General features: G+C 51.0%; 1 protein-coding gene across 6 annotated transcripts in view; it reads left to right on the forward strand.

The window, feature by feature from the left end:
• The window catches only part of SNX29 (sorting nexin 29), a 401,127-nt gene that overhangs the window by 81,503 nt on the left and 307,417 nt on the right, over window positions 1-12,207 (forward strand). The gene's annotated exons all lie outside the window — the stretch shown is intronic.

Below are 12,207 nucleotides of genomic sequence, written 5' to 3' on the forward strand. Positions count from 1 at the left end.
CCAGAGCTGGTCCCTGTGAGGTGTGTCTTTGAGCTGCAGCTTCTTTCTCTGTCCACCGAGCTGACCCTCTGCACATGTGCACCTCTGGCGTCCCAGTCTCTTCTTGTCTTACGGGATCAGAGTTCCACTCTTGCGAATTGATTTAACCTGTTACCTCCATGCCTGTCAGAGGTCTTAAGCAGTTTTCTGCTGCAGTAATGAAATACCCAGAAAACAGGTAATTTATAAAGAAAAATAACTTATTTATCTCTTAGTTCTGCAGGACCAAAGGGCTAATGCTAGTGTGTTTTGAGAGCAATTGTTGTCTCTACTTTGCGACATGTTAGCTCTGTTACCCAGGATCAGGCCAGAGGCAGCTCAGATGGCCAATAAAGAGAGACTTTGGTTATGCCGCACCAGGATGCTACTCAGGTTCAGGCCACCTCCCTGTATACACTCAAGATTCTCTCACTTTCCATCTGCCTATAAGGTCACTGGCCCAGCAAGGTGAGATAAGCTCAAAAGGACATGTAGATACCCCCACCCCACCCCACCCCCACTCTCCCTGCTCTGGGCTGTCCATCCTGCCCTGAAGTCCAGTACTGCTGCTCACCCTTCTTGTCATTATTTTGGAGATGGTTTGCTGTGTATCCCGAGTATGGCATTCAGTGTGCGCCAGGCTAAGGTCACAACAGCGAGAGCCTCGTGCCCTGCCTGTCTGAGAGCTGACATTACAGCTCCGAGCCACTCTCCCTTCCTTTCGGATGGGTTAGGAACCAGCGTTCCTTCTTACAGGACGGTGGGTCCACTTCAGTGTCCAACTAGGCAGTGCTTGGATCGGAGTCTTCCCAGCCACCTAGAGCATTTAAGCTGGGGAAGCCACTGCTGTGTTCTTTAGTGGTAGACCATGGCTCAGGAGGGCTGAGGGCCAGGCTGGGGTAGCGAGAGAGGGAGTTGGTGTGAATGCCCACTTTCTTTTGCCTGCTGTTTAAAGGTCAGATGAGGTGTGGTTCCAGGAAGGCCGTGCTTTCTAAAAATTACTTCTGGATGGTTGTTGGGACTCAGTCTGCCTTCCTTTTTTCCTCCCTCCTTCCTTCCTGTAACCCAGGAAGGCCTTGAACTCCAAATCCTTTTGCCTGAGTGTCCTGAGTGCTAGAATTACCTGCGTGTGCCACCGTGTCTTGTAGTAACCAATCTTTTGAGTCCAGTCTAAGTATTCAACTATTCCAAACTCTAGCCACAGGGCTGACTGGATTCTGGAACTCTGGTCTCACGTATGTGTCTTGACTTCTTAAGACCTCTGCTTTTCCATCCGGAATTTCTCTGGAGGCAGCTGTAGATGCTGGACAAGGAGACTGTGAGCACCTCACAGCGTCTTACAGTGTGTTGCCTGCTGGTACTACCTGTCTCACACAGTATCCCAGCAGCCAGCCTCATTTCCTAGCTGAGGAAACTGAGGCTTCAAGATGCTCTGTGAGGGCCACTCTGCTAGGCTGCCAGTGCTAGTGGAGACTGCATCCTTCCTCTTCCCTCACCCCCACCGTTCCTGGAAGCTCATAAACTTCTGAGGTAGTCTGCCCTTGGAGGAAAGCATCCAGGTTTGTTAGATGACCCTCCTGGTCATGAAATGTTTGTATCTCCCTAAAAGCCATGTGTTGGAATACCAGTCCCTGGTGTGGTGGTTTTGGGAGTGACAGCATTAGGGGGAGGAGCACATTAGGTGAGGGCAGAGCCCCCATGAAACACATCCTTAGCAATGAGATCTTCCAAGAGCTCGCCAGCTCTGACCCATGAGGACAGTGAGAAGAGGTTGATCTGGGATGTCTAGCTCCAGAGCTGCCTATAGTATCTGAACCATCTGGTCTCAGGACCACCCTCCAGGGGGATGCCTGTCCCTGGCCACCATATGAGAGAGCATGTTTCTGCCACCCTTGCCACATGGTACCACTTTGCTTTTCTCAGAGTTGATGGTTTCAGGTTTTAGGCCCACTCCTGACCTGGCTGTCCTTTCCCACTCTGGTCCCTCCAATGGAGGGCAAGCTCCTGAGGACAAGCAGTGCCTGCTCATTGCTGCCCTGGGTGCCCCAGATTCTGCTCAGCACACGTTGGTGTTGAGGGAATCAGAGATGAGAGGGCCGGCAGGTGGAAGGGACGTTAGTTCTCGGGAGCGTTTGTGAGTTCGCAGCCTGCGCTGGGTCAGCCGGGCTGACTGGTGGAAGGGTCTGGAAGACCCAGCTTCGGTCCCAGCTGCGGTAGTGGCTGACCCTCCACAGGTCTAGTTCTTGTTTGCTCTGGCTGTGACTCCCCCGGGCTTGTCGTGATGTTTGTGCTCTCCTTGGCAGCAGGATGGAACCACGCTGTTGGGATATGTGCCAGAGGTGACTTGTTTGCTGTGATGCCAAAGAAAGGTGTCTTCATTGCAGTGGGTGGCAGCCATTGACATGAGTGACTTTGAGAAGGTGGTGTGGATAAGCCCCCTTGTCCTTGGTCCATAGCCTTTATATTTAAAAACTTTTCTCCATTGCTGAGGCTAGATTCCAGGGCCTGGTGCTTTTAAAGCAAGCACCCTTTAACTGAGCTGCAGGCCCAGCCTAGGCCCAGCTCTTTATACCTAGGCTCACATAGGTGACTGGTCACCAGGTTGGAGGGTCTCATAATGCTGATGGCCTTTGGCCAAGCTTGCAGGCTCCTATGGGGGTTTTGAAAAGTGACCTTTCTTTGTAAAAGGCAAGTGTCACAATTGCATTTTCATGTTGCGTGGTTAGCAGTGCAGACCTCAGCACAGACGAGATAACATGAGAGCCACTGGGATACACACTGTGAATCCTGTTCAGGTTTTATTCATCCTTTACTTTCATAGGGCCAGAATGCCAGTGAGTTAAGAGACAGCCACTATGTGCATGTGCACACACATATACACGCACATTCTGCACAGTGTACACAAGGAAGGGCCTACCAGAGGTGCTCAGCATGTGGAAACCACACTGAATGTTGGGACCTCACTAGCAGGCATGGTAAGGTTGTAGCTGTCTGACTGTTGGAAAAGCCACCCAGACTGGGAGTTTTCTTACTATTTAGTAGATATTTCTTGATGTTTATGTAAGCTTTACTTCATTCACCTCCTGCTTAACAGCTGAGTTTCTGTACTATTGAATTAATTTTTTATTGTTGTTGGAATATGTGATGTGAGCTGTGAGTTGTAAGAAAGCATCCTTTCAGCACACCTTTAATCCTAGTACTCGGGAGGCAGAGGCAGGCGGATCAATGTGCGTTTAAGGCCAGCCTGGTCTACAAGGCGAGTCCAGGATAGTCAAGGCTACACAGGAAAAACCCTGTCTAAAAAAAGTAAACATCATCATCATCATCATCAACAACAACAAAAAACCCTGAAAAAACAAACACAAAAAAGAAAGCACCCTTTCTCCCTATTGATTGCTGTAGCGTGGCATTGCAGAAACCTCACCACCAGAGGGCACTCCAGCACCCTCTCACTAGCTATGGGGACATGTTCTGTGCTGGGGTTCTGGTCTGTAAAATAGTGCTAACAATAGTGCATACTCCTCTGGTAGGGTTGTGAGGGTTAAATGCATACATGCAAGAAAATTACCCAAAATATTGGCTAAAATGCACTTTGAAAAGACAAATCTGGGACAAGTATCTCAGAGATACGCATGTTAAATGTTCAGTAACTTATGGGTGAGGCTGTTACACCCTTAGTGGAGTCATTGTGCTGGAGCCAGCCCAGCCATGCAGACCTCTGAGATCCCTTTCCTGGGTGTGTCCTCCATCTTCTGTTTACACTGAATGGAAGTGCTTCTTAGTAGGGGTGCTTTCAACTCCCAAGGGGTTCCTGGCCATGCCTGGAGAGGCTGGTCTCCCTGCCTGGCACGGGGTACTCCTGGCAAAACATGACAGGTTACGCCAGTGACAGTAGGTTCTCTGCGTGCCTGGTGCCTGGTATCCTTGTGGGTGGGGGCAGGAATGCAGCTAGGTGTCTGCTGAGAAGAGCGAACCTACTTGGCGCACGCCTTTAATCCCAGCACTCGGGAGGCAGAGGCAGGCAGATCGTTGTGAGTTCAAGGCCAGCCTGGTCTACGAAGCAAGTCTAGGCCAGCCAAGGTCACATAGAGAAACCTTGTCTCAGAGGGGAAAAAAAAGGAAAGAAAGAAAAAAAGGGGGAAAAAAAAGACTCTAGGAAACGCTCACCTCTCTGTGGGTGTTTGGTGTCGCTTCACCTCTGTCGCCTCTGCTGTGAGGATGTCCTGGTGCCTGCACGTGTGGAAGATAAGCACCTGCAGAATGGGCAGTCTGAGTCTGGAGCATGCACTGGGCATGCGGCTCACTGGTGTGCCCTTTCTTCCTCATCAGGGTGGGAGCGTAGCGAGAATCCACCCGATGGACGTTCATCGCTGATACAGCACCTTTGTTTTCACAGCTGACTTTCTCGACTCCTGAATTAGTTTCTTTATTTGGAAGCTGAGCACTGTGCAAGCCACTCGAGCCTCCGTCCCTGTTGTTGGTGGGAGAGCACTTCGGCACCAGGGGGCGCCATGGCCTTTCCTCTGTCCTTGCTATCTGCTCTTCCCTCCACCCGCTCCCAGTTGTGGGATTTTGCTTCTCAGTTGTGGATGTCCAGGGCTGGTGCCTTATTTCAACAGCCAGGTGGGCTGGCAGTGGACGCAGAGGTCTTTTCCAGGTGGTGTGCACAGAGCTTCCTGTGGCGGCATCACCGTGGTGGCATCTTGCTCATGGCTTTTGGAGAGGAGGAGGGGTGTCTGGGTCCACTTTAGAAAGGAGTAGAACCGCTTTCTCCTTTGCTGCTGTTGCTTAGCCACAGACATCTGCCTGGCGTTTGCATCCCAGCCACGGCCTTCCTTCTCTTTTCTGGGCTCAGAGCGTTTGGCACGGAAAGCAGAAAGACAAGGACCTCGGTCTCTGCCTGTTCCTTTGTTCCTTGTGATGCTGAGCCATGGCAGACAGGGCAAGAGAAACACCCTGTTTTCCCCTTGATATCATGGGAAGGGCTTTTCCACCTCAATGAGGCAGGCTGGCTCGTTGCCTGGCAACACCATTCCAAACACTGGGCAGTCTGAGAAATGAAACTAAGTAGCACTGGGACTTGGAAGCTAGCGAAGGGTCAGCAGCCAGCCCAGGGCGTGGCTGAGGGTTAGGTCACGTCCTGTGCCTTAGCCATAGTGACTGTTCCTGGGTAGTGCAGCACAGCGGCTTCACGCTGGAGACGCGCTTTCCCTCTGAATCCTGTTTCCTAGATTCCAGTGTCAGGAATTGGGAGGCTCCAGATGTGGTGCACACACGCCTCAGTTCTTCTTAATTTGTTTCTCCCACTCCCCAAATGTTTACTAAATGTCTCTTCACAGTGGGCACTGCTCTAGGTCCTGGAAAGGAAAGGTGAAGATCCATTCTACTGCTTATAGACTCTGAGCCTCAGTTTCCTCATCACTGAAATGCAAAGGATGAGCTCCCATTGCTGCTGTGAGGACTAAGTGGGTCTGGCAGTGCACTCAGTGCCCAGGGCCATCAGTAGCTCTTGGCCACAGAGAGTCAAAGACTGGGAGTTAGAGACAGTACAATGCAAGACATGAGGGACAATTGGACGGGAAAGAAAGAAGTCATGTGGGAGTGACACAATTGTTTTGTCACCAGTGGGCACTGACTACCTCCTTGTGACTTTCAGCCATCTGCCTCACACAGGAGCGAGTCCCTGTACAGGAAATCCTAACAGGACCCCCAAGGTTATGCACCCTAACCCAGTGCCTGAAAGTATAAATACCTTTGACCTAGTGCTGTGGCTGGTGGCCACTGACGCTAACATAGACATTCCTTACTGATGCCAGGAGCGGGAGGGAGGGGGTGACAAGAATCTGGGGTAGAATTCATAGGGCAGCTTCAGTATGGGGGGGGGGAGGGCTTTGCAGAGATGGCAACACTTGCCAAGAAGGGTGGGATACAGCAGCAGCTTGAGAGTGGCCCTTCTCAGCTGCAGCTGCGCTCTGTACCATGGGCGCTGAGGGCTGTCCACAACCTTGCCACCATAAGGAAGCATTGAGGAAATACAGATGACAGAAAGGGAAGGGTTCCCGTGGGAGCAGTGACTGGCTGAGCACTGCACCCCACGGGCATGGACTCAGAGTCTCACCCAGCACCCTGCCTCATCCTTCCATAGCTATTTGATAAAAGATGAACTGCACTTAAAACACTGATATATGCCATTCCAGTGTCCAGATCTGGTAAAACACCTCTGAGTTTCTAGTGTCAGATGCAGCAAGAAAAAGCATCAGCCAGTTCCCCGGAATTGTGGCTATTACTGGCCCCATGTCTGCCACAGTGGACTGTGTCTGAAGAGTTTTCCTGTGACGCTTCTGTTCTCTAGGGAAACCCAGCTCCCGGTCACTCTGGCTAGACTGCGTGCAGGCCCAGGTGGTCTCCTTGCCATCTGAGAGGCCTGGCACTGTGGCTTTACCCACAGCTTCTGGAGGCCAGCTGTGCGCAGCCTCACCATCCTCACATGCTGGACTGACCTCGTCGCCACGATGGAATAATTGGCGCAGTGAGCTCTTTGATTTGGGGAATCTGTTGTTAGATGTTCTCTCACACATCTGCCTGAAATCTTGAATATGGTGTGCCTCACATTCTAAACACCCCTCTCCTTTGGGACAAGTACAAAGGACATGTGGCACTGAGAATAGACCCTGCAAAGTATGCTGGGGACCTGCCTTGCACTGCGGCCTCCCTGTGCTGCCAGTCTGTGTCAGCCTGTGTGATGCCACAGATGTGTGGGGTTAGCTTTGAGTATAAGTGTGCTTGTGTGTTACTAAAACTTGTGTGTGCCTTCCTGTATGTGTGCTTGTGTGTGTGTGCACATGCATGTTGGGCTAGTGGACAGTCTTAGCTCTTGTTCCTTAGGCATCTTTGTTTTTAATATTTTGAAATTTTTTGTGATTATAATATAATTATGTCATTTTCTCTTTTCCATTCCTTCCTCTAAACCCTCCATAATCTCCTCCTTGTTATCTTTCAAAATCATGGCCTCTTTTTTCACAGTGGTGTTACATGCATCCATACACACACACACACACACACACACACACACACACACACAGCCTGTAGAATATTACTTGTATGTCTGTTTTCAGGGCTGACCATTTGGAATTGGCTAACCAATCGCAGTGTTCTTCCCTGAGAAGACTATCTGAGTCTCAGCATTCCTACAGTTGCCTGTATTCCTTGTGTAGGGTCGAGGACTCCTGGGCTTCTCTCATCCACACTAGCATGTTCATCTTGTTTTCTGAGACAAGGTCTCTCATTGGCTGGAGCTTGTCAGGTGGGCTAGACTGGCCATGAAGTGGGCCGTAGGCGGTCAAGTATCTCTACCTCCCCAGTGCTGGATTACAGGTGTGCCATCACTGCTGTTCTTTAGTTCTTTGGGGTCTGGGTATTGAAGGCATGTCCTTGTGCTTGCTTCCGGAGCCATCTCCCCAGCCCCATCGCAGCTTCGTACTCAGTCCCAGCTCATCTCCACTGGAGTTGGAAGGAAATCAGCCTCCATCGTCAGAAGGTGGGGTAGCAGCAGGGCACATCAAGGGCCACAGTGAGCCTGAACAGGAAGGGAAGGAGCCAGTGTTTATAGTGCATTTTGGGAAAGGCCAACAGCAACTCATCCACAAATCCTTACTGAAGCTTAAACATTTAGAATAAAGTTGACATTTGTCCCCTAAGTGGCAGTGGTGACTCACACAGGAAGATGTCTTTTTTCAGGTGCCTGAGTTAATGATGGAAAACTGAGGAGAGAGCAGTGGTGGTGTCCATGGTTCTGAGGACTGTTCCCAGAAGCCTCTGAGCTCATCATTATGGCAGTCACAAGGATGAGCCATATTACTTGAAGAGGAGTGATTACTCTGGAGAAAGAGTTTTGCAAACTTCTCGTGGTGTGGTGCTTAGTCAGTGACTGAGTGGAGAGGCTGGGAGCTCAGCAGTGGGTGTCCTGTCAGCCCTGCGTAGGAGCTGATGAGGACTGATTGCTTGTCCCCCCAGCCATCCGCCTTCACTAGCTCTCAGCCCCTCTGGAGGGACAGAGCAGACACCTCCGTCTAACCAGCTGGAAGGAGGAGGGAGGTTCAGAAGCAGCTGGATGATGCCTGCTGCCCTCACTGGGGACCAAGATGGTTGGCTGACATAAATTTGTTTTGCTTATCCCTGGCCAATACTGTTGCTCAGGCTGTCTTGGCAAAGACAGTAAGTAGCACTGGCAAAGTAAATTGAGATTTGCATTTGGGACCTAGTCCCCTCCCATTTGTATATTCTGAGTCTTTGCTCCCTCCCTCTCTAAGTGCTGTGTCACCTAGCCCCCTCCCTAGCCCAGGCAGAGTTTTATTGCTCCTTTACCCATCTCAGGTTTTTTAGTGACACTTCCCTGTCTGCTCATGTCTGTACCTGAAACCCAACTATTTTCTTGGTCTTCCCCCACATGCCTCCAGGCTTTCTGAGGGCAAAGGTCAGAGATCAGGGGTCATGTCTCATTTCTCATGCTTTAGTTCACAGATGCTCCTTGAATTACTATAGCACTATAGATAGTGATATCAGAAGTATTTAATACGCTTAACTTACCAAGGCCATAGAATAGTGGCATAGCCTACAGTTAATTACATGGCTGCTGCCCAGCAGAGAGAAGCGGGGAGGCTAGTGTATGCCCTCATGCTATCCCAGGAAGTCATCACAATTCAGACTTGGGCCCCCACTTTTACTGAACATGTGTTGGCTGTTGCACCATTATACAGCAGGGACCATCACCTTGTCCTGGGCCAGGCACCTTGAGAGTGTTAGGTAATTGTTGATCAAGTGAGCAAATGAGAACCAAAGCACTGTGTAGAGGGTGAGCAGTCTGCATGTGGGTGGATGCCAGGCCTGCGCATGTGTGTGTTGACTGCCCATGCCAGGCCTGGCCTGTGTTTGAGCCTCAGTGTCCTCTGGATCTCCCTATGGGGAGTTGCTCCCTGATCTATCAGGAGCTCCTTATGATTGGATTAGAATTTGTCCAGAACTGCTGGACTCTCAAGCCCCGGAAGGAGACTGAGATATATTTAGGAAATATTCCCCAGAAATAGTAGGAAGTGTTGTAGGAAAACAAAAGGAAGCATTGGTGTGCTGTCATAGGGGGTTCTTGTTTTGGTTTTCCGAGACAAGGTCTCTCTGTATCCCTGGCTGTTCTAGAGCTCACTCTGTAGACCAGGCTGGCCTCGAACTCACAGAGATCCTCTTGCCTCTGCCTCCCGAGTGCTGGGTCAAGGCACTGTTACCGGCAAGCATGTTTTTTGTTGATGTGTTAATTACTGTCTGCTGTACCAAAGTGGACAGTTGTGCCCCACTGCAGCTGGAGCTGCAGGAGGCTCCGCCCAAAGTGGACAGTTGTGCCCCACTGCAGCTGGAGCTGCAGGAGGCTCCGCCCAAAGTGGACAGTTGTGCCCCACTGCAGCTGGAGTGGCAGGAGGCTCCGCCCAAAGCGGACAGTTGTGCCCCACTGTAGCTGGAGCGGCAAGAGGCTCCGCCCAAGGTTGAGCTCCTGTTGAACAGTCCTTAGGACAGGGGACGCCTTCCTGGTGGCAGAGGGATGGGCTGCTTTTGTCCCAGTCTGACAGTCTTTGGGAAGCACTGATGGAAGAGGAGACAGGATGGGATTGAGATTGGGAACAGTCTCCTTTGTGCTTGTCCAGGCTGCTGGACTCTGCCCCACCCACCTCATGGGAAGTGGTCCACTCACTGTAGGAGATGCCGTCACTAGGAAGAGGAAGAAGTGTCTCCAGGGGCTACTGTTGAGCGCCTTTCTCCAGGATCCTCCTTGAGCTCTTGCTTTGGCTTGATGGAGGCAGGTCCTGCTGTTGCAGACACTGTTCGTTTTCAGCAGAAAGCAGGAGGCATGGCAGAGCGTTGGTGCTTTCTCTCTATCAGGAAAACAAAATCCTCTTTCTGGTCTACTTCATAGCTTCCTTTTGCACCTCACTGACTGGAACTCCATCCTCTGGCCCTTCTAGCTCTGGGAGAGTGCTGCAGAGTCATGTGACAGCCTCTCCCCTCTGCCCCCCAATAAACAGCATAGGCAAACACCCTGGGATGCTGTCAAGTAGCTTTAGGAAAGCCCTCCTGTGACCCCAGGAAACAGGGAGAGTATCTTGTGGGGGGGGTTCATGTGGGACCTGGGACACTGCTGTTAAAAAGCCATTGAGTTGATGGTCGTTTGCTACATCACAGAAGGACTGTCATCTCAGGACAGTAGGAAAGCAGCAGGGGTGTTAAATCCACGGACTCTAAACAGCACTCTCTCTTCACCTTCTAGTTACACTCTTGCACCAACATGGCTGGCTCTGGATTACCTGCAGCTATGTGCCCAGCACAGATAGAGGGGTGGTGTTCCACACAGGGCTTGGAGACGATGGAGAGTTGTGGGCAGCATGACCAACTCTGCATGTGGGGAGCCTAGGCAGGTTCCATTGATTGCTGGCTGCTGTGCTCTGCGTGTGCTCTGGCTTCTGCTTCTGTGAATCTCTATGACACATGCCTGACAGAAGCACTCCTTAACTTTGGAGGCAACAGGAGACACCACCATGCTGTCCCAGAAGCTGGCCTCAGAAAAGGCAAGTGAGGCACTGCTGGCTGCATGGACGCTGGGCTCTAACTAGTTTGTAAGCCACCCGTGTTGACGGTGGAGCTTGTGGGCTCTTGAAGGGTTTTGTGGTTTTCTGCTGAAGTTGCACAGTGTGGAACTTGTGGGAGCCTCCCAGGAGCTGGGTGCTTCTAATTAATTGCGGATTATGTGTGAATCTGTTTGAGTGTTGCCAGTATATGTGATACCACAGCCTGAGGGTGGGTGGAAGCTGTGCAGCTTGGCATCCTAATTATTCATGAGTATCTCACACACAGTCAGTCTTCCCTGCCATGGGTAAACCCCACCATTCGACCATGCATGAAGCTCACCACAACAGATGCTGGGTGCAGTCACCCCTGGGCCACAGCAGACTGGCAGCTGTGGTCAGCTCAGGGCCATGTCTTGTCAGTCACACTTGGCCAGTTGTCCAGCTAAAGATAGGAGCAGATTGAGGGATCCTTGAACACCATACCTACAAAGTCCTCTGCTCCTTCGGAGTCATTGCATTTTGGAGCTGGGAGGCTGCTTGGTGGGTCACTTATGGATTGAGCATCTGAGGCCCTGGCTACATTTGGCATCTGCTTTCCCAGTCCCCATCTGCCACTTGTGGCACCACACAAGAATGAGGTCATTCTTCTCACCCTCCGTGTTGACTTCAGTACCAACTCACTGTGACTTCCAAGTTGTGGCTTATGGGGTGTGACTTGTTTGGCTGCAAGTGACAGGGCTGCCTAAGTAAAATAAGCGGGCAACACTTGCAGCACCTTCACATTTAGACGCTGACCTTTGGGCCTGGTTGGTCTCTCAGTCTTCCTCCTGAGGCTCTGCTAAGAGGAAGAGCGAAGCGAGGCAAAACATGCTCACGACCTGTGACCAGGGCACTCCACCTCACCTCTGAGGCTTGAGCATGTGGATTCTACTGGAGCCACCAGAGAGTTTGGCATCTTTATTTCTGAAATGCGACTGTGGTATCAGACATACACACATGTACGCATGCATACACACATACACACACAGTAAAACCACACCTGGGGCTATGGGTTCCTCTGTCAAATGGCTTGTGTTCCCATCCTAGTTTTGTGTCACAATTCTTTTGTGAGCAAGTCTCTCCTTGCCCCCAGCTTTCTTAACCTGTAGAGTGGGTGGGCCCCAGTCTTGCTTTGGGAGGTGATTTGCAGAGTTTCATGAAGTCATTGGCACTCAGTGTCATTCAGAGCCTGGTACATGGCACGCACCCTGCTGGCAGACACTAAAGGAGCTTTTCATGCGTTTTCCATGTATAGAAGGGGTGCCATCGCTACCAGAAAATAAAGCATTTGCTGATTTTTTCAACTCAGCTGATCCAGCCCTCTCCTTCAGGTTAGCTTGCTGCAACATTGCCATGTGCAGAGCTGCACCTGGAAGCCAAGGCCTTCTTTTTCGATCTCCTTATCCCTCTTCCATTCTTAGCACTGGCACTGTGCCCTCCTGTGTCTGCCGGGTGCTCTCTGTCCCTTTCATGTTGTCGCTCTAAAGTTGATGCTAGAATTCCAGTGAGCACATCTGAGGCTAGCCGGGAGGTTAAGTAAGCG

The sequence above is a fragment of the Acomys minous genome (genome assembly GCF_964271855.1).
Source record: "Acomys minous genome assembly, chromosome: 16".
NCBI classification, from domain to species: domain Eukaryota; kingdom Metazoa; phylum Chordata; class Mammalia; order Rodentia; family Muridae; genus Acomys; species Acomys minous.